This window comes from Festucalex cinctus, chromosome 8 (genome assembly GCF_051991245.1).
Source record: "Festucalex cinctus isolate MCC-2025b chromosome 8, RoL_Fcin_1.0, whole genome shotgun sequence".
In the NCBI taxonomy this organism is placed as follows: Eukaryota; Metazoa; Chordata; class Actinopteri; order Syngnathiformes; family Syngnathidae; genus Festucalex; species Festucalex cinctus.
Window position 1 is genome coordinate 26,752,848 of NC_135418.1, and position 20,114 is coordinate 26,772,961.

At 42.6% G+C, this 20,114-nt stretch overlaps 1 long non-coding RNA gene across 1 annotated transcript in view; it reads left to right on the forward strand.

Annotated features, from left to right (window-relative positions):
* LOC144023572 (uncharacterized) overlaps positions 1-10,584 on the forward strand; it is a 94,328-nt gene extending 83,744 nt beyond the window's left edge. The window contains exon 6 of the long non-coding RNA XR_013284572.1: positions 10,266-10,584. This is a non-coding gene — a long non-coding RNA (uncharacterized LOC144023572). The remainder of the gene's footprint in view (positions 1-10,265) is intronic.
* Positions 10,585-20,114: the final 9,530 nt, after the last annotated feature.

The window sequence follows — 20,114 nt, forward strand, 5'->3', positions numbered from 1 at the left end:
ACTTTTATTCATTTATTTATTTATTTTTAATAACGCACCGTTTTCTTGTCATCTTTTCAAATTAAACAAATTTTAAATGTGTTTTGTAACGAAGACTCCAAGAAACCGAACACAACTGAAATGTGATTTTGTGTACGGTTATACCCCTAATATGTATGTATATATATATATATATATATATATATATATATATATATATATATATATATATATATATATACATAGGCTTATCTTCTGTTTTTTAATTCATATTTTTATATTCGACTCCAAATGAGTTCGTGCCCAGTCGTACGGTCCATACGCTGGTGACGCACTCCTCCACAAACAACCTCAGTGAAATATTTCAAGCATCATCATGTCGATGCCATAATAGCGCAGACATTGACAGTTTGTTCGTGCGTCCTCCCTGCCTGGCACGGTCAAGAGCGCTTACTAATATTCTCACTGCTGGATATTTAATCGCCCTATCAATCTTACCTGCGACGAGGGCTCCTTAGCCGCCCTTTGGCAAGTGCATCTCTGCCCGCAACTGAGGAGCGGGAGGAATGTTTAATGCTGCCAATGCCCGTCATTCTCCTTCTCCGTCAGTGCGGCCAAATGGCGCGCGGGGCCCAAAACAACATTTTCACCTCCGTCTACGTCCTTTCTCTCGCTCACGAGGTCGATCTCGCACAACATCTCCCCTGCCTTGTCGCTCTCTCGCTGACAGCCGTGCTAAACCCCCCAACCTGGTGTGAATAAAGCGTTTGGTTTTCTTGGTGAAATTAAACCACTCCAAAGAATATGACATGAGATTCACCAAGGATCATAAAGCGATATTTTTGAAATGATTTGAACTGCAGATCTCTCATTCAGTGAAATGCCATTGTTAGTATCACCATACTGAAGTTACAATATACTGTAAGAGTGTGCAAAAAAAAAAAAAAAAACACAATATGAACCTTGCTTGTTTAAGGTCATGGTTGGGTTCAGATTGAGTACAATAAGGGAACGAAATGAAAAACACGAGTGTGCTTATCTTTTGTGTATGCAGTAAATTCTCGAAAATATGTACATGCAAATATACAGAGTGGCCTGAAAAGAAATAGGAAAAAAAAGTTTTTTCAGAAAGTTCTTCTTCTTTTAGAAAATAAAAAAAATAAATACAAGTGAAGCAACAACAACAACACCTTGAACAATCTGAATAATGATTATCTAAAAATAAAGCCAATTCGTTATTAGTTTGGCTCCTTCGTCAGAGCCCGATACAGCCATGACGTACGCCAGCCAAGAGGCTGAGCTCCATTGTGTTTGTAACGAAAACGTGCGACTGGAGCACGATGCATATACACTTTCCCTGTTTTTTCTAAAGTGTTCCATACCAAAAAATCGGAATACATGTACTAATCATAGCAAACACACTTTAATGCCTACATTGAGACACATTTTGTCATGACTGTGTTTTGTTTGTGGCTAGTGTCTGATTTGAGCAATCAGCATGTAACCAGCAACTAGTTTCAACTGGTCAGAAGCTATGTGATGTCAGCATCTATGTGATGTCAGGAATCTTTAATCTCTTTATCTGATGCAATCAGCTTGTAACTGGCAACTAGTTTCAACTGGTCAGAAGCTATGTGATGTCAGAAGCTATGTGATGTCAGGAATCTTTAATCTCTTTATCTGATGCAATCAGCTTGTAACTGGCAACTAGTTTCAACTGGTCAGAAGCTATGTGATGTCAGAAGCTATGTGATGTCAGGAATCTTTAATCTCTTTATCTGATGCAATCAGCACGTAACCAGCAACTAGTTTCAACTGGTCAGAAGCTATGTGATGTCTGAAGCTATGTGATGTCAGGAATCTTTAATCTCTTTATCTGATGCAATCGGCACGTAACCGGCAACATGTTTCAATTGGTCAGAAGCTATGTGATGTCAGAAGCTATGTGATGTCAGGATTTTTTTTATCTTTTTATCTGGTCAGAAGTCAATCGGTTTTACCCGCGTGTCAGTCAGCAGCAAATCAGAGAAATCCATGTCAGTCCTGTTTCAGCGACCTATCAGGGGTTACCCACATGTCTGGCCCCGCAACCAGACAACATCATCTCAAACATAAAAAATAATCCGTTCCTCAACTTCCAATTTGTCGTCATTTCCAAGAACTATTTCCCCCGTAGGAAACAATGTATATTTTGTGGTCCGGTAACAGTTAAAATGAGTTGGGAATTAGTTTAGCAGGCATTCACGCTATGCCACACAGCAGACAGAATTGCATCGGCTTCATTCACACTGAAAATCACGAACACAAGCCTTGCTAAAGTTGTCACAATATAGCAGAAAGCTCAATAACACCTCAGTCTGCGAAAATAATCACCGTTTAATCACTTCTTCACAAACGTAATTAAGAGCTCTGCTTCCTTAACTGAGTGGAAGGACCCGTGGTCGTCTACAAAAGTGCCTGGCTAAAACATATTTTCAACACTAACCCACAATAAGACTCTTAATGGTGTGTCATCACTTTTTCGTACAATAACGGATGGACGGATATCAATTGTCCAAAAATGTTTTCCGAAGATTAAAAGTTTCCAACCCATGATTGATTGACGATGTAATTAGGAGGAGAGCCCAAAGAAAGACTTGCATGCACAAATACTGCATTTGCACTCTATAAAAATGATAAGCACATCAACATTAACGTTTGTGGCGACGAGCATACATTAGGATTTTACAACACATCGCTCGTTTGCACGGGGAAGGCTTCAAGGGTCGACAAGGATTCGCTTTTATTGCTCTTTGTGTATAATCTCGCTCTTTCTAATTGTTCACCGAAGCATCATTTCCGCCTGTTGTGGATTTACGGAGATGTGTAAGGATTCACATTATGGCTGGATGGCTCCTTAAAGACGCATACAGTCGGAATGAATTGCTTTGGGGGATTTTATGACTTATAAACACATTATTTCTGTGCCACCATAACAATTAGTTTTGCCAGTCAGACTATATATCATGCAGGAGGTGGCGGAGAAATCTAAACGGCATAGTTCTAATCATTAAACATGCATTTGTCGCAATATATCAATTTTGTGAGTTAAACAAGTTCTACGGATGACTGAAGTGGTGTACACAAAGACCAATTGACGGTAACAACTCCTTAACCGCTTTTTAAAATGGCTGCAGCAGAGCTATAGTTCAGCATAATCTTATAGAGACAACCAATGATCGGAACTTTGATCTCGAGTTGTGAAACATGCTCAAAATTGACCTGATTATAAACAATTGTGTCTTCTTTTGCCTCTTGTTGCCAGCTCGCATTTCATTCATTCTTATCATTCATCCGAGGTCTGAAATGAGGTCACCTGTAAGACGCCTTTATTATCTTGGCAAAGGGGAAGTGCTCACTTACTCTGTTTGACAAACAAATGAAATACTTGAGGGAACAAAACAAACATTTTTTTCTAAAAAAACAAAAAAAAAAAAAACAAAACAAAAAAAAAATCTGTGTATTGTGTGACTGAGCAAGATTGTCCGACTTAACAACTTTTGCTTAACTGAAGTAACAACTTGACTCGACTCGGCATACTTTTAACTTTAGACTGACATCTATGGGAGATTTGGTTGCACGTGTTTACCTTCTTGTTATTTGACTCAACTTTTTAGGTTCAATGTGCATTTTGACAAGGCTTAAGAGCGCCAACAGCATTCGGGCACAAAGTGAACTAATGACAGAACGAGTAGCAGGTGGCGAGTGCAGCCGGAGAGCCAATTGGCCGAGGAAACCTGAAGGAAGTGGGCGGGCCATGCGGATGACGCATCGGACGAGGGGCAGATGGACCAAACAGATGGGGAGAATGCATGCGAGCTGCTAGCAACACATAACGGGGATGTGATTACAAAATAAAACAGGAAGTAGTGGCTTTACACAGGAACAGTGACCATTAAGTGGAAATCAAGTCAAAAGTTTCTTTACAATATGTTCTATATGCCCATACTAGGGTAAATACAGTATTCTGATTAACTCATTTGCTCCCCAAAACATATAAATACATTTCATTTGAAATGTTTTAAGTGTCCCAGAGACGTATTTATACGTTTTTCCTTTTTTTTTTGCTAGATCATACAGAGGACTTTGATGCAGCCTCTGAACTACAGAGAATGGTTGAAGTAATGGTAGTTATTACAAAACAGCCAGCACATGGCAGCAGAGTATAAGGCCGGAGCCTGGACTCGAACCGGAGTCCTCAGAGCTGGGAGGCGGACGTGCTAACCACTCGCCCGCCGTGCCGCCCGTGTTCAATAATCATATAATTATATTTAATATAAAAATGGTTTCGGTATTGCGATTAAAATGCTATTAGGACACCTGTGAACTATTTAAAGTACGCTTGAAACATCATAAGAATCCTCAGTAGCAAGACGTAGCACTCGTGGGTAGAATGCCAACAACTTGTCATTGCTGACATTCAGCCCACGTTGCTTGGAGACATTTCAGCATTACCACTCATTCTTTTTATTATTTTATAGCTAATACAAATGGCCTTTATTCGAGCAGCATGGCTGGTAAACAAGGCCTTGAGAAGATCACAACGGCAAACGGTGAGCGTTTGGGGGAAAAAAATGGCATCACTATTTTGAGGGGGTCATGAACAAGTTGATCACCGGCTACAGAAATCTAAGGGGTGACCCTAATTTCCCACAGGAGCACTGAGATCCTATGCTCCTGCAAGCCTTGAATTCCCTTTGAATATGTGACGGCGACCACGAGGAGGAAGCGTCAAGAGAGGAAGAGGCACTTGATAGGAGGCGATATGTCTTCAGCAGGTGGCCAGTATCTTGACGATCTCTCAAGGACCATCAAATGGCCCTTCACATATGACATCCGTTTCAGGGGTTGGGCGGGTGTGTATGATTATGCACAGCACGGGGGCCATTTCGGGCTTCCGTTACAAGAGAGGGATCGCACTGAACCGTGGGGATGATCGTGTTGAAGCCACAGCATTGTCCCGAACGGAGAATTCCCTGTGAAGCACGGATGAGGATAATGAGTCACTGCACGCCTACGCACAGACTCGTGTGAGTCCTGGTGGGGGGGCCGATAGAGGACACATCTGCTTTTCAAATTTCACTCTTGTCACTTTGTGTCGCTGTCATCATTCCAGCGGCGTGTATCACGTGCGGCATGGAATTAAGACGTTGATGCGGCAGCCTTTAAGACGGCGTATTTGCATAATCAAAGAGTCAGCTAATGTGAGAATGATGGCAGGAATTTAGTTTTTGCGGAGTCTTTATGAATAGATACACAAAACCCCAGCAAAGTCCACTGGGTAGCTACCCTGTACTGGTCGCCAGCCAAACCAAGAGCACAAACAACCAGAGGTCATTGACGGACGGCCATTTTGCTGACGAATGAACGTCACATGTACGACTACGGAATGTGGGTATACTTTACCATTGTGGGTATACATCACCCTTTGCTCTTTTGTAGCTAAAAGACTAAATTGATGCAGACTTCAGATTGTACTAGGGCAGCCGCCTCAAAGTAAAATGTGTCTCTGCTCCACTGACCAGCACAAGAGAGGTGATGCGTTTGTGCTTTGTGTGTGCTTGAGTCTGTCGGCCGTCAGCCAAATTTCCTGACAGTGTGCTTTGCTCCCCCAAGAGAATGGGGCACAGCGTCACAGTATGCTTTCCCACTAAATTTCTTTCAGTTATTTTTTCCCCCCGCCTTGTTTGTTTTGTTTTCAGCCAGACAGAGGAAAAGAGAGGCAGAGGCGGGTCATCATTCTTTACTGGTGGGCCTGTGTGCTTGTTGGTCCTGCAGTAGCTGCTTTATTATGAGGGCCAGAGGGTGGGTGGGTGTCAGAGGCCAGTTGGAGTGTTGAGCTGGAACTCCCAGATTCATGTCTTGTTGCTGCAGCCTCTGCGACCTGCATTACAAGACTGTGTAGAGATAGATAGGGTGCACTTGGGATAGGTAAGTTGTTGTACGGTGAACACCGGAGAGGTCAGGGTACACAGAGCTGGACAGGGATCGAGAGCATGTTCGGGGAAAGCCAGACGGGGTATGCAGGGATAGTCTCCAAGTCTACAAGGTTGGACAGCGATTGAGAGGGTGTGAAGGGATGGATGAGCATGGACAAGACTGCACCAGGATGGAAAGGGTTTACAGATGGATCGACCAGAATAAGAGGTCACAACAAACAGCCTATCAAGTCACATACCTACTTTATATGCCAAAGGGTGCCCAGTGAGGAACAGGCATTGGCAGAGAGTTTAGGAAAAACGGACAGGGACTCCAGGTGCACTAGAATGGACAGGGTGTGCAAAGCTGGACAGAAATTGACAGTACATGCAGGGGATAGTCTGGGATGATGGACCGGCTGCACCTGGATGTTCAGGAATTGACCGAATGTGTAAGGGTTGCCAGGGATAGACAAGTCTGAACAGGAATGAACAGGGATTGACAGACTGCACCGGGATAGAAAGGGTTCCCAGGAATGGACAGGGGTGCACAGATTGGCAGTGTCCAAGGACAGACAGATTGACCCTACAGGGTGTGCATGGATCGGATGGACCAGCCGGATGGAAAGGGTTCCTAGGGATGAACGGGATGGAACAGGATAGACAAGGATCTACAGCAGGGGTGGCAAACTGCGGTCCTCGAGGGCCGGTGTCCTGCAGGTTTTGTAGATTTCCCTACTCGAAGTACAGCTGATTCCAATTAACAGGCTCGTTATCAGGTTTCTGCAGAGCTTGCTGATGAGCTGATCATGAATCAGCTGTGTTGAAGAAGTGAAATATCCAAAACCAGCAGGACTGCGGCCCTCGAGGACCGGATCTCGCCACCCCTGATCTACAGGGTACACAGAGGTGGACATGCTGCCCAGAGATGGATAGGAGCTAATCTTTGAACATCAGTCAGGTTCTTGCCACATTCGGTATGCAGAATCATGAAGGCTCTTACTCTCCTCATAAATAAGTTGAAGAAAAAAAAATGTTTGAAACTTGTGACTGCTGGAGTCTTGACAAGGAAAGCGTAGCAGTGCCATTTGAAAGCAATACCTTTCTGGAACCTTGAGGAAGAATAACAATAACGGCGGATGATTGGTGCATGCAAAGCGATGCTCGAGTCGTGCGCACCACGGAGAAGGTCCCGGTCTTTTGGGATGGTGACATTTACAAGGTGCCAGGTTCAACCTTTAGAGAGCAGCTGTGGTCGCTTTGAATTCACGTCAGATACAATTTACTGCTACATTTCCAGTCATTACTGCAGGGAAGCAAGGCAACCTTGTGGGGTGCTCTTTATTTCTCCTCTATGCTATGGTCACAATATAAAAGACAATCAAACCTTCCTATCATTTGGTCCGAGTGTAAAATGACAGCTGGTGAAGCATTAACACCTGCATCTCTAACTAAGCTCGCCACGCCGTGGTTACGAGGCTACATCGCCGCAGATTGAAGGCTCTTGTAATGAATAATTACGACGTGGTGGAAAGGACGCACTCACAGCACAATAGGAAACAAAGCGTGTTAAAACAGGTGTGTGTCATGAATTATGCATACGGAAAAACACCACCATGCCTCCGACGAGTCGAGGAAGGACGTTTTCGAGGAACGCTGGATTTAGTGATGCTGTCCTACCTTAAGGATGTTCAGGTAGTTAAACTAGTTGCGAGAGTGACTTGCATATGTCAAAAAAAGCCGCGTTTAATCGAGGGAATCGTTTGAGCCGAGACGGCTGAGAACTGAGACATAAAGTGTAGGCCTACTATAATTATTGATCCTTGAGGTGGTTTAATGAAAGCATCGGCCAGAAATGTTACTAAAATACTTGTAAACTATATTGAGGGGAAAAAAATGCTCAATATGTCGGAAAAACATTCCACGGCCGCCAGGATACTGAAGCATCTCCACACTATCGGAATTCAGTACGGCGCTGCCGGGGACATTCCTCCCGTGCGGCGCATTTCGCCGACCATGAAAATAAACCATCAATTTGATTGACTGATTGGAATTAGTCCTGTAGGCAATTAGAGCCGCCGACGCACACTCGGCGCGCTGTTTATGAACTTACATTAGAAGACGACCGCCGAGTCTTCGTGCAGCCGCCGGCACCCACGGGATAATTGTACTCCGCTGCAATGTCACACGCCGTTGAAGTGTGCCGCCTCGTCCTCAATACACCACAGGAGTCGTCAAATGTGTCCAAAGTGAGTTTTTTTTTTGTTTTTTTGGGGTTTTTTTTTTCACCGCCTCGTCCCGGTAAGCGAACGTGAAAGGTAATGAGTGGAGAGGCCAGGGTTCAGGACATGTAGGAGGATGATCTGTATTCTCTGCAGGCGGTCCAGGCCCCAGCTACCACCTCGGCCCCCTATCTCTTGGGTTACGCGGACCGCATCCAGCCTGCACGCCGATACTCGAGCATTATATTAGGAGTTAAAGTGGCGAGGTAGAGGAGTACTAATGTTGCCAAGGCTTTATATAAAAGCTCCATTAACAAGCGGAATTTCTCATCGGGGCGGTTTGCTCGGGAGGAAATGGGCGAGGAAGCTGAAATCATGGCTAAGCATAATGTTGGAGGGAATGGGGCAAAGGAGACAGAAGCTAAATCAATGCGGCTGCGCTGCGCCTCCCAACTAATGCTCGCGTCCCAGCTCCCAGCCACAATAAGTCTAAATACCTCACCTAACGTGACCTGTGGGAGTCTCGGCAGCCTGCGAGGCAACGTGCACAGGAGATGCTTCCACAGTCCTGCCCTGCAGAAATGGGGAATTTATTATTTCAGTCGACATCAAACGCGCTAAAGTACATGTCAGGCATTGTGTGTTTTTCTAAAGACAAAAAGACTGTTAAACTGACAGATCCGTTTTCATTGGTCTTGACCCTCATTTGTGTCACAGCCCACATCGTAGCTTTGGTTTCCTTCGGGGGGCCGTTGTGACTGTGAACATAAATGATCGCCTCAATATTACATATCGCTGTTGTCGGGCGGAATCGGCCCGTTTGTTCAACCATTAACATTGCATTGTCAAAGAGAGGTTGATCGATACTTTGTAAAAATACCACCCGCGGTTGGACTGACCAATAGTATAGATTTGTAAATTAAAGCTGCATTATGCAGTTCAAAAACGTAATACTGTATTAAAGCTTTTCTTACATCATGCATGCTTCACTAAAGCCCAGATGAGTACAAAGAGCCCGGACTCTTTAACAAAGACTGCACCTATCTGTTTGCATCGTCCTTTTCATTGTGGAGTGTTGGCCCCAAACACGCCAGTTTTTTGAGGGGGTTGTGGGTAGTGATGCCATGCACGAGTTTTACACATAGGCTGCAGTTATGCTTTAGGCCAGAGGTGGCAGTCGCGAGTAAAAAAGTGACCAAGTCCGCAATGCTCCTTTAAAAGAAGAAAAAAAGTGACATTTTCCAAATCCATCCATCCATCCATTTTCCGCTTGCTCCTCACAAGGGTTGTGGAGGGTGCTGGAGCCTATCCCAGCTGGCTATTGGCAGCAGGCGGGGTACAACCTGGACACCTAGAGACAATTTGGAGCGCCTAATTTACCTGCCATGCATGTCTTTGGAATGCCGGAGGAGACCGACGTATCCGGAGGAGACCCACACAGGCACGGGGAGAACATGCAAACTCCACCCAGGAAGGCCGGAGCCCGGACTCGAACCCGAGTCCTCAGAACTGGGAGGCGGACGTGCTAACCAGTCAACCACCGTGCCGCCAATTTTCCAAATCCTGTCATAAATGTTAGCATAGGTCGGCTATGAACTTGAATTCGCGTACAAATTCAAGTTCTGTCACTGCTGTAGGAATGCAACCCCGTCATAATCCAAGGACGCACTGTAAATTTTGATTTCAGACCTCAAATTTATGTCTCATATCATTCAAAATCATTGCACATCTTGCTTTAATATTTATTGGATGATTAAATTGATGGCAAATTGATGAATGAAAGATTTAAAGCAGATGTGTTTTGAATCGTGCCTGGCAGAAAGGTACAAAGTGGAAATGTTTTAATTGTACCATGTGTTTTTGTGGGATATATAAAGTCAATTCGCTTCTTTGTTTTGACATCATTGCAAGTCAAAGTGCAGAATTCAAATTGCCACCCAGTTTCTGAGGTTCATGGTTGGAATCTCACCGACATTCCATTGCGCAGCTTCCCCGTGCTTGTGTGCGTTTTCACTGCGTACTTCGGCTTCCTTCTACCTTCCAAAACATGAAGATTGTCCACAAGTGTGAATGTGAGTGTGAAATTTATTTATTTTTTTGTCTCCAGGTACATGCCTGCAATTGGCTGGCGACCAGTCCAGGGTCCAAAGTCACCTGGAATAAACTCCAGCTCAGCTCTTCCTAATGAAGACAAGCGTTATCGAAAATGGATAGCCTTGGATATCATCCAAAATCAATCCGGCTCCTGCTTTAATGTTGAACCTCGATCCTTGCAAGTTTGAAGGAGGTCGATTTGAAATGGTAACTGGCAGAAAGGTAAGAATGGGATTACCTTTTTTTGACCTTTTGGTGTCGGATACCAGCCCATCGTTGAATCAAATCTATGCTTGTGAATTCTTGTGGTTTTGTCTCAGAGTCAGTGGGTCGATTTGACCCTGAACATACATGCTATACATGCTACGGGTCAAGTTGACCCAACAACATCATTGCTGTTCATGAGAAACTAACAGAAAAAAGAAACTAACAGAAGTGTGAAATTTAAAATACAAACTGCTCGATGTTTTTTTTTAATTTTATTTGTCGACTTCTTATGACTTCGGCCTTGCGCGCTCATGGTAAGAAAAAATCATCTTCTCCAGACGAGAGACTATTAAATCTGCAAGAGCGTGTTCTCGGGGTCCCCCCTTTCATCAGATTTCATTGATGCTTCACACGCACGTGCCCCTTGATTGGAGAAATTAAATCGAATATTTCAGCGTTCAAACAGCAGTGAGATAAAGGAGAATTGATTAAAAAGGGACGGCTGGAATTACTCGGGAAGGAGGGGTGCTGGGGTGGGGGTGGGGGCGGACCTTTGAGGGTCATGCTTAGCATATAAATAGTAAAGGGAGCCAGCAGTAGGAGCTTAAGTTATCGGTGCAATTATTGAACTCTTCTGGGTTTAGTGGTCTCGAGCTCGGTAGCAACTTGTCACTTCCGCCTATTCCGCGCGAAGCTGGTCCTAGATGCTGAAATTGGTTGCTTAGGAACCAAGTTAGTTCCACTTCTGGGCTTTCCGACCAGCAACCGTGACAAAAAAGTTCTGCAATCCGTGATCACGTTCATAATTCAAATCATCTTTCTCGGCGAAATGAATGGAAATGTCATTAATCTGTTCCAGTCAGAAAAAAAGAAAAAAAAAGAAAACGTTCCAATTTTTTTTAAAAGAAGGATAATAGATGAATTAATGTATCATTCATGGTCACAAATAGCAACAATAAAACAACCAAACTGACTGAGGATGCCTCAAGAGATGAATTATAAACTTAATGGGACATTCAACGTGTTTGCTTCTTCTTCTTTTTTTCTTTTTTTTTTTTAAATGCTGAATTACCATTGATGCAAGTTCAAACTTCCTCCGATATTAATGGGTTAAAATCTCAGGTTATATCCTTACCTGTTGTTGGAATTTACATTCCTGAAAAGTCTGGGGTTCATATCTTTTTTTTCCGACGTTATTGGTTGCTATGGACCTTTGATGTACCAAAACTTTAAATGTTTTTTCTCAATATTAGGGATTTCAAACTGGCAACACAAAAATTGCTGTAACTTTGTCAGTTTTTTGACGGATTGGTATACTCATCCGGTTCTTGGAACAGTTTTTACCGAGCAGAATCGGCTACTTGTTTGTTTTTTTGAATGCATGGACGGGATCATTTGCTTTCTGGGGCAGAGATGATCATCAATAGTGACTAAAACTGCAAAAAGTGAAAATAATTTCTTTATTACGAAGCATAATATAAATTGGTTCGATACGAACCAACACTGTTTCAGTGGATCGAAGGAAATCAATGTCAAAGCAGATATTTGAATTCATAACTCTTATTTGTGGGAAATAGCTACTTCGTAGGACATTGAAAAAAGTTCAAAGGAAACAGTAGAAGCGCTTTAGTCTTTCAAGTTTTAAATGAATCAAAGATCTAAAAGCACGCACAAGGAGCGAAAAAAAAAAAAAAAAAAAAAACTGCTTCCTACCCAGTCTGCATCCCCACAGCACATATTGGCCACCATGACACTTTTAAAGGTCCACTGACAACTTATGTTAAGCATGATTTAGCCTCCGGTGTCGGATGTACCACAGAACTCACGCCGCCTTCATCTCGGCTGCTTTCTTGTCCGCGCTGGTCCTCAAGATAAATAGAAGAGAGTTGCTGATGTAAATTTTAAGCCGTCTCTGTTTTATTCAGGGATTTTTTTTTCTTCTTCTCCATTTTAATAGCAGCGAAACGCTTTCATCTCGACATCTCTGGCCGCGTCGTCAATCTCAAAGCAGCTCGGCCAGCTCGCTTGATATAATGCATCATAGCACTTCCTTGTTTTTCCTCAGTTCTCCCCGAGCCTGCTTGCTTGCTACACTTGGGTTCCAAGATGGTGTTTCCAACCCTACACTCCTCCATCTCCTCCCCTCCCTCCTAAGCTCCTCAACGCCCACCTCTCTGATCACACAACGGCAGCTGCACTCAGCGCATTAGTCCACATGCATGTTTTCTTCCAATATATCGATGGCACCGATTGCTGTATCGTGATCGAGGCGATATTGTTGCCAATTATAAACCTGACTTTTTATATCAGTTTTTCTCTTCTTCAATTACATGACGTGACATCTATTGTTTTGTTGCAATTTAACAAATATTGCACAATCCCTGTATTATGATAGCAGCGATATCAAAGGTGTTTATTTTTTATTATTATTATTTTTTTAAACAATTAACTCATTGACTCCCAGCCACTTTCACTGAAGCAATCCCCTTCACTCCTGTCTGTTTTCCTGGATTTTGACTAATTTTGCAAGGCCACAGAATATTGTGTTCTATTGCTATAAAAACATGGAACCTACCAAAAGAAAGATTAAAGTCTGTTTTTTTCATCAGAAAAAAGGTATATTTCTATCTGTTTCCATTTTGCAACAATTAGCATTAGAATATAGCTTAAGTTTCATCATTATTCACAAATCTATTTAGAATCTGAGTAATTGAGCTCTTTTTTTTTTTTTTTTTTTTCAACATGGCCCTGGTTGATCTCTGTCTAAGTTTCATCATTATTCAAAAATCTGTTTAAATCTGTGGCTCGTTTGCAACATGGACCTGGTTGATCTCTCATAGTCTGCTGACACCTGCTGGCCGGTTGTGTAATAACTACCATTTCTTCAACCGTTCTTTGCAGTTGAGAGGCTGCATCAAAGCCTTCTGTATCCTCTAGCGTAAAAAAAACAAACAAACAAAAAACGTATAAATACGTCTTTGGGACACAAAAATATAACGCATTTATACGTTTATGGCAGCAAATGAGTTCATGTCTATTTTGAATTAAAAAGGTTGTTTCTATAGGATTCCTCTTATATGGTTAAATTAGGGCATATCGTAATACTATTACTACCGTATTTATTTAATCCAAGTGTGAGTTAATCTGCATGACTCGATATGTGATTTATTCACAGTTTTCGAGGAGCATTTTGAGATTGTTGACGCTTCTCTTTGACTTCGCCGCCGGTTCGGCCTTGAGTATGTTTTTGTCTCGCTCTCGTTGTTCACTCTTTCAAAAACGCGCTCAGCAATTTATTATTTTTACTGGAGGATCTTTTTTATATGCTGTGTTATAGTTTTTTTTTTTGGTGTGTGTGTGTGTGTGTGTGTGTGTGTGTGTGTGTGTGTGTTGTTTTTACGAACCTGTCGTCCACCTTGATGTCACTCTGGAGGAGAGCTTCACTTTAAAGGCCCGGCGTGTCTTTGAGGACACGCGAAGGACAAAACACAAACAACATATCAAAAAAGTTTTCATCAACAACTGCACAGAACGTCGGCGCTGTATCGCCGTACGGCACAAAAGGGCAAATTGAGCAGCCGTCCAGGTTACTGCAAACACATGTGCCCTCAAACTTGACTCCCGAGGGGGACGGTTTCTCCTTGAGCGGTTCAAACATTTGCCGACGCCACGTCGAGCTCCGCGTCCCGTAAAGCCGAAGATCAAGTCAATAGAGTGAGTGGCGTCACCTCAAACAAATAAGGGCTTCTTTCACCGAACGAGCGCCGCCGCCCCCCCAACCCCCCCACCCCAAACACACGAAGCCAGCAAAATGTCACGCAAATGAAGCCGACGCGTCGTGACAGCGCGCACGCAGCCAAGCGACTGTCACTCGGGTGCCTCAACAGGGAGAGGCCGCATGCCGCAACGCAATTTCAGGGAATTCGCCAGACCCTGTAAAGTGAATCCAGAGATTTGTTTCCAAATGATAATACATGTTTGAAGGTAATTGGGGGAAATGTGCAAAGACCGAGAACTATGTAGGACTGAATTGTGGTGATATTTGGCTCTATTTTTGTAGAGCCTGCTGCATCTTCATTTTAAGTAGTGTACCGAATTTAGGAATTTGGCAAACCGCGCTAGCGAGAGCTGACAAGTTAGTGACAAAGTATACTTAGACCCGGGAACAACTAAAAGCAGGTCTAAATTGTGGCGTAACACGATTTTGGTGAATTTGGTTGAACAAAGTGCAGGCATACAAATTCTGTACTCGATTTGTGACTTATGTCATTCTATTCAATTCGTAAATATGACGACGCCCATTTCTGATTGTTCCTGTCTGTGAAAATGTTACGTTCTGAGGTTCGATCCCAAGGCGCAGACACAAATAAGAATTTTAACACTTTATTCGCATAACATCAAAAGGCGTGTAACTAACTTGACTTGACCAGAATCACGAGTCGAGAAGCCCCATTGGGCTGTGGAGATGCACAGAGGAACAGAGGTAATAATCCGACAAACACACACACTCAGACAGCATATATAGACAGTGAATCAATCTGATTGGTTGTGGCTAGACATGTGGGTAACAGGACTTACAGGATATTCACTGACTTCTTTCTTAATTTTACTGGTTATTATTTTTTAGGATTACTTTTTGAGGCATATTCTAAGTAACAGTTGACCCACCTCTGCCCCCCATTCACTCTGGATCTAATCCTAACCTTGACCCTCGCACTCAATGTGACAATCTATCACGTAAATTCCCTTCTACCAGTGACTGGACATACATCAGCATCAGGCCCAAAACAACATGACCGACATCAACAACCACTAATGAATGAATGAGTGCAGGGACGGAGAACGGGATCGAAGGGATCGATCGGCGGGCCCCGCTATCTCATCCCCGTTTTTAGCCTCTGTCAAGCAGGGGCCGACGGGAGACGGATTTGGTCGGCTGCTGGAGTGGATTAATGGCGTCAAAGGGGAGCCGAAGCGAGCGGCGGGGCGGTCTGCTTGGGGCGGGACGGAGGTGTTGGAGGTGTTATTGACAAGACTCCCGGGGGGGTTGGTGGAGAATTGAGTGGTCGCCAGTGCCTCAGGTGGGAGAGGAGGAACACTTACTGGAGCTCACTTGGTCGCATGCCAGCACACACACACACACAAATCCAGTGGGCAGCATAATATTGAGGTAACTGCAGTGATGGGAGATTTTCCAGGTACTGTACTTCATTTGAGTATTTATTTTTCTGATGAATTTTTGCATTGACTCCCTGCATTTGAAAGCAGATATCAGTACTGTCCGTTTCTTTCATTTTTGCAAATAGGCTTGGTCATGTGTCAACTTCCACACACGATGGCGCAATAAAACCAAAACAGTGAGTTAAAGTCACTCGTGCTGAAGATATTTTGGACTTGACACTTTTGAATATGCCAAGTTATCCAAATGGATATTTCATAGAATTGACTTTAAACATTAACTGTTTAATCCACAGAGTCGTTGTGGTGTGGAAAGTAGTGTCGTGTCGGTCACGACCGATTCGTTCTTTAGAACGAATCTTTTCGGTGAACGTGAGTGAACGGGTCACTTCTTAAAGTGAGATCAACCAGAGCCATCTAGCAAAAAAAGCGAAATTTACTTTGAATTTGAAATAGATTTGTGAAAACTGACGAAACTTAGCTCTCTTCTAATGCTAATTGCTACAAAACGGAAACAGATAGAAACATACTTTTTTTTTTCCTGATGAAAGAAGAGACTTTAATCTTTCTTTTGGTAGGTTCCATGCTTTTATAGCAATCGAACACAATATTCTGTGGGCCTTGCAAAATCAGTCAAAATTCAGTAAAACAGTCGGGAGCGAACGGGATTGCGAAATGTGAAAATGGCGGCGAGTGAATGAGTTAAGTACAGTGAATGAGTATTTGTTTTCTGTTTCCAGCGTTGCATGCAAACATTCCATTACATTAATTGAGCAATGGGAAAGTACGTCCAAATGATTGCTGATCGTGTGACGCTTAAACGAATGCAGCGCATTACTCTCCTTCGCCCCACAGTTTCGCTCAATTAAGCCACAACGTTGAACGTCTGCGCGCTCGCACCCGATTGGTATTCACGGTAAACTTTGAAGGTCACAGGTGCAGGTAGCTCCGTGGCTCGCGCGCAGCCAGCAACTCGTCTAAATTCACCCGGCAGAGGCGAGGGAGGAGGCCCGCGGGCTTGAGGGGAGCTCAGTATGCTGCCGACGTCCGTCTTTCCATCTCGGGCTTTGGGGCACTTTCCTCTTGTGAAACATCGCTGATCATTTCTCAGGACGGCAAAAAGTGCAGATGCTTTTTTTTTTTTTTTTTTTTTTTTTTTTTCTTCTCTCTCTCTCTCTTCTTGTTTTGTTTTGTGTGTTCCACAATAGCTGCTTGCCAAGACACCACAGATTAATGAGCAGCCAAATGTAAACAGGCAGCGGTGGAATTAACAAAGTCGGCTTTTTGTTCTCTGAAGACTGATAACTCGTGAAAGAAAACAATTCAAAACTGTGTGCCTTTGTCCCGGCTAAATTGTAGCAATTAAACACACCTTACAATATATTCCTGTCGGTGTTTACGTTGCTATTGTCTGAAAGAAGTCAAGTTATTAAGTGAAATAAATTAATACTGTTTTGATTCAATAAACTTGGTGATCAGTCCAGGTACTGTGAGGATACTTTACCTTAAATCAAACTTTTTCATTTGAGGGCCACATACAGAAAATCAGAAGGACGCAAGAGCCACATAATGTTATGAAGAGAAATTGTGTTTAGTCCTAAAAAAAAATGTACAAATAATGTATTTGTGCTTTTGCATATTTAGAAAAATGCTACAGTATATAAAACAATTTATTTGTAATATGGCAGTAGGGTTATTATAGATTTGGAATTGTTCATTTTAGTTAGTTTTTATTAGTTTAGTTCTTTGAAAAAAAAATGCATAGTTTTATTTTGGTTGTTAGCTTCAGTATTAGTATTAGTTTTAAAAAAAAATTAAAAACAAAAAACACCATGGGAGCAACGTCATCTGAAGGTGCTTTTCTATTGGCTGCTGCTAGATGACGTCACATCTGTGTGACATACTTTCAAACGTCATTATTCCGGTTTATATCAAAATAAATCTACTAAAAATCACATTTCAAATCATCCCCAAAGGCTCGTGCATTAAATTAATTCCCAAAGACTAAAACGAAGGACATTTTTACTATAATTATAATTAATTTTAGTTTTGTAAACATAAAATGTAGTTTCAGTTAGTTTTCGTTTTTTAAAAAAAGCATTTTCGTTTTTATTTTTATTTTTTCACGAAAATATTTTTTGAATTTTAGATGTCGTTTTTTTCGTTAGTTTTAGTTAACTAAACTAACCTTGCCTGTCACGAGGATCATTCTCCCCGATCTCACTTCTATCATTTTTGAACGCAAAACTAAAACAACAGCGGGCTGAACAGTATCTTGCACGAGAGGTTGGGATGATGATATGCATAATTAGATGCAAAAATTGTCTACATTGCCAGTATATACAACAATAAATATGATTAATGGACTAGTACTATTTAAGAACAGGAAAACAACAACAATAGAAGCACTGTAGGTGCTTGATGCTCTATTGTTGTGGCCAGTAAATGAATAAATGGTAAACAATGCCCACAATCCCTGCTGGGCTCTCCTCACCTCCATTTTTTATGGCACCGGAACAGTCTGCGGTGACTAAGGATGCGAGAACAAAAGACAGGAAATACACTTTCGAGTGTTGTTGTATTATCAAACCTATTAAAAGTCGTGTGTGTAAGGGAGGAAAAAAAAGAAGCAGTCTTTAAATGGAACATATGCCAGCTACACCTTCTGTTAGTCACAGGCTGAACGTAGCCAGCTGGGACGCGACAGGAGTTATAAATATTGATCATTAGCATGCAAAGTAATGTGAGATCAATTTGCGGCGCTAAAGAAGCACCAGCTGCCCGGTGGACATCATGAAAACTGGTTGAACTCAATTTTCAAATGACAAGACAGACAGCTTTTGCCAAAGCAGTGGTTGGCGGCAGGCGGATTTCCAGGATCACAGGCTCGCACGCCCAATGACGTGCCACTCCGAACAGGCGGGATGCAGGAACAAAGTCCGGAGAGACGCGTGGGCGGAACTGGGATTTAAAGCACTTTGAGACAAGGCGGAGGCGGCGGGGTCAACGGGCGCGCCTGATGGATCGCCTTATCCGAACCGTCGCGAGGACCGGCGCTACTTTTTCTGCCATCCCAGATTGTGCCATTTGTCAGTGTCGTGGCCAAATACAGATGTGTGCGCGTGTAGGACAGCAGTTCATTTTGAGCGGCGCGCTGGAAGGAAGGAAGGGAGGGAGGGAGGCACCACCCCGAGATGATGGCTTCGATCTGCTGCTTCATTTCAAAGTTCACTGGCGGCTTCACGGGGGGAACTTCTTTAACTTTGATTAGGAGACACTCCGCAGCGGCGCAATCACGGCTGTGTTTCAAGTTTGGCACGTCCTCGCTGGGTAATACTTCCTTTGCGCGGTCCAAAAAAATATTTTTGTGGGGTTGACTGATGATTGTGAGTTCCCCATAGGCGTAAATTGGGGCTGGATTTACACACTGCAGGTCCATCCATCGTTTTGTTAGTAGAAGGCCATCCAGGCAGACTTTTGGCAAGAGAAGTGGGGTACACATACTTGACTTGTCGCCAGCAGGAGCACATCTAATGTTAAGCAATTTTTTCCAGCTTAAGGAGCTAGTTACAGTAGTTGGAGATTTTAGAAATGGAACAAAACAATCCCTTCATATCTCTGGATATCACACATCCATGATTAAAATTCCAAAATATTTTCAAAAACGGGAAGCATTAGGGGTGTTAAAAAAAATCGATTCGGCAATATATCGCGATAATACAGCACGCAATTCTCGAATCGATTCAATAGGCAGCCGAATCGATTTTTTAACATCCATTTTTGATGAAAAAATATTCAACAAAACGTGTAACTTTCACACCTTAAGCATGGAAGAATGTTATATTAATGGAATATTAAGCCTTAATATTTTATTTCAATGCTGTTCAAACATGAAAAATGTTACAACCTGTTTGTTAAATACAGTGGCTCATAGTTATAAGACTGAAGTTTCACATCAATAAATGATACATTTTTATACAAATCTTACATGTATAAGTTTACTGAATGGTATTTCTAAATTTGAGTAAAAAAATCGCAACAATCGACTTGCAAATTCATATCGGGATTAATCGGTATCGAATCGAATCGTGACCTATGAATCGTGATACGGATCGAATCGTCAGGTACTCCGCAATTCACACCCCTAGGAAGCGTGATAGTTCCAAAGTTAGCACGCCTGTGTACAAGTCAGACAGTCCGCGATGGTATCTTAGTTAGCATAAAAAAAAAACAACAAAAAAACATGTTTCTTCGGTTAACTCAGCGCTTCTCAATTATTTTCTATCATGCCCCCACCAGTAAGAAGAAAACATCTCGCACCCCCCAATAGTATAATTTGTCTATAAAATTGTTATAAGCACACCTCTGCATAACACTGTATCCATATTAACGTATAAGAGAATAAAAAAAAAAGAAAGTAATATGGACCAACTTACAACAAAGAATAGCTTTATTAACTGTAACGGAAAAGATTTAA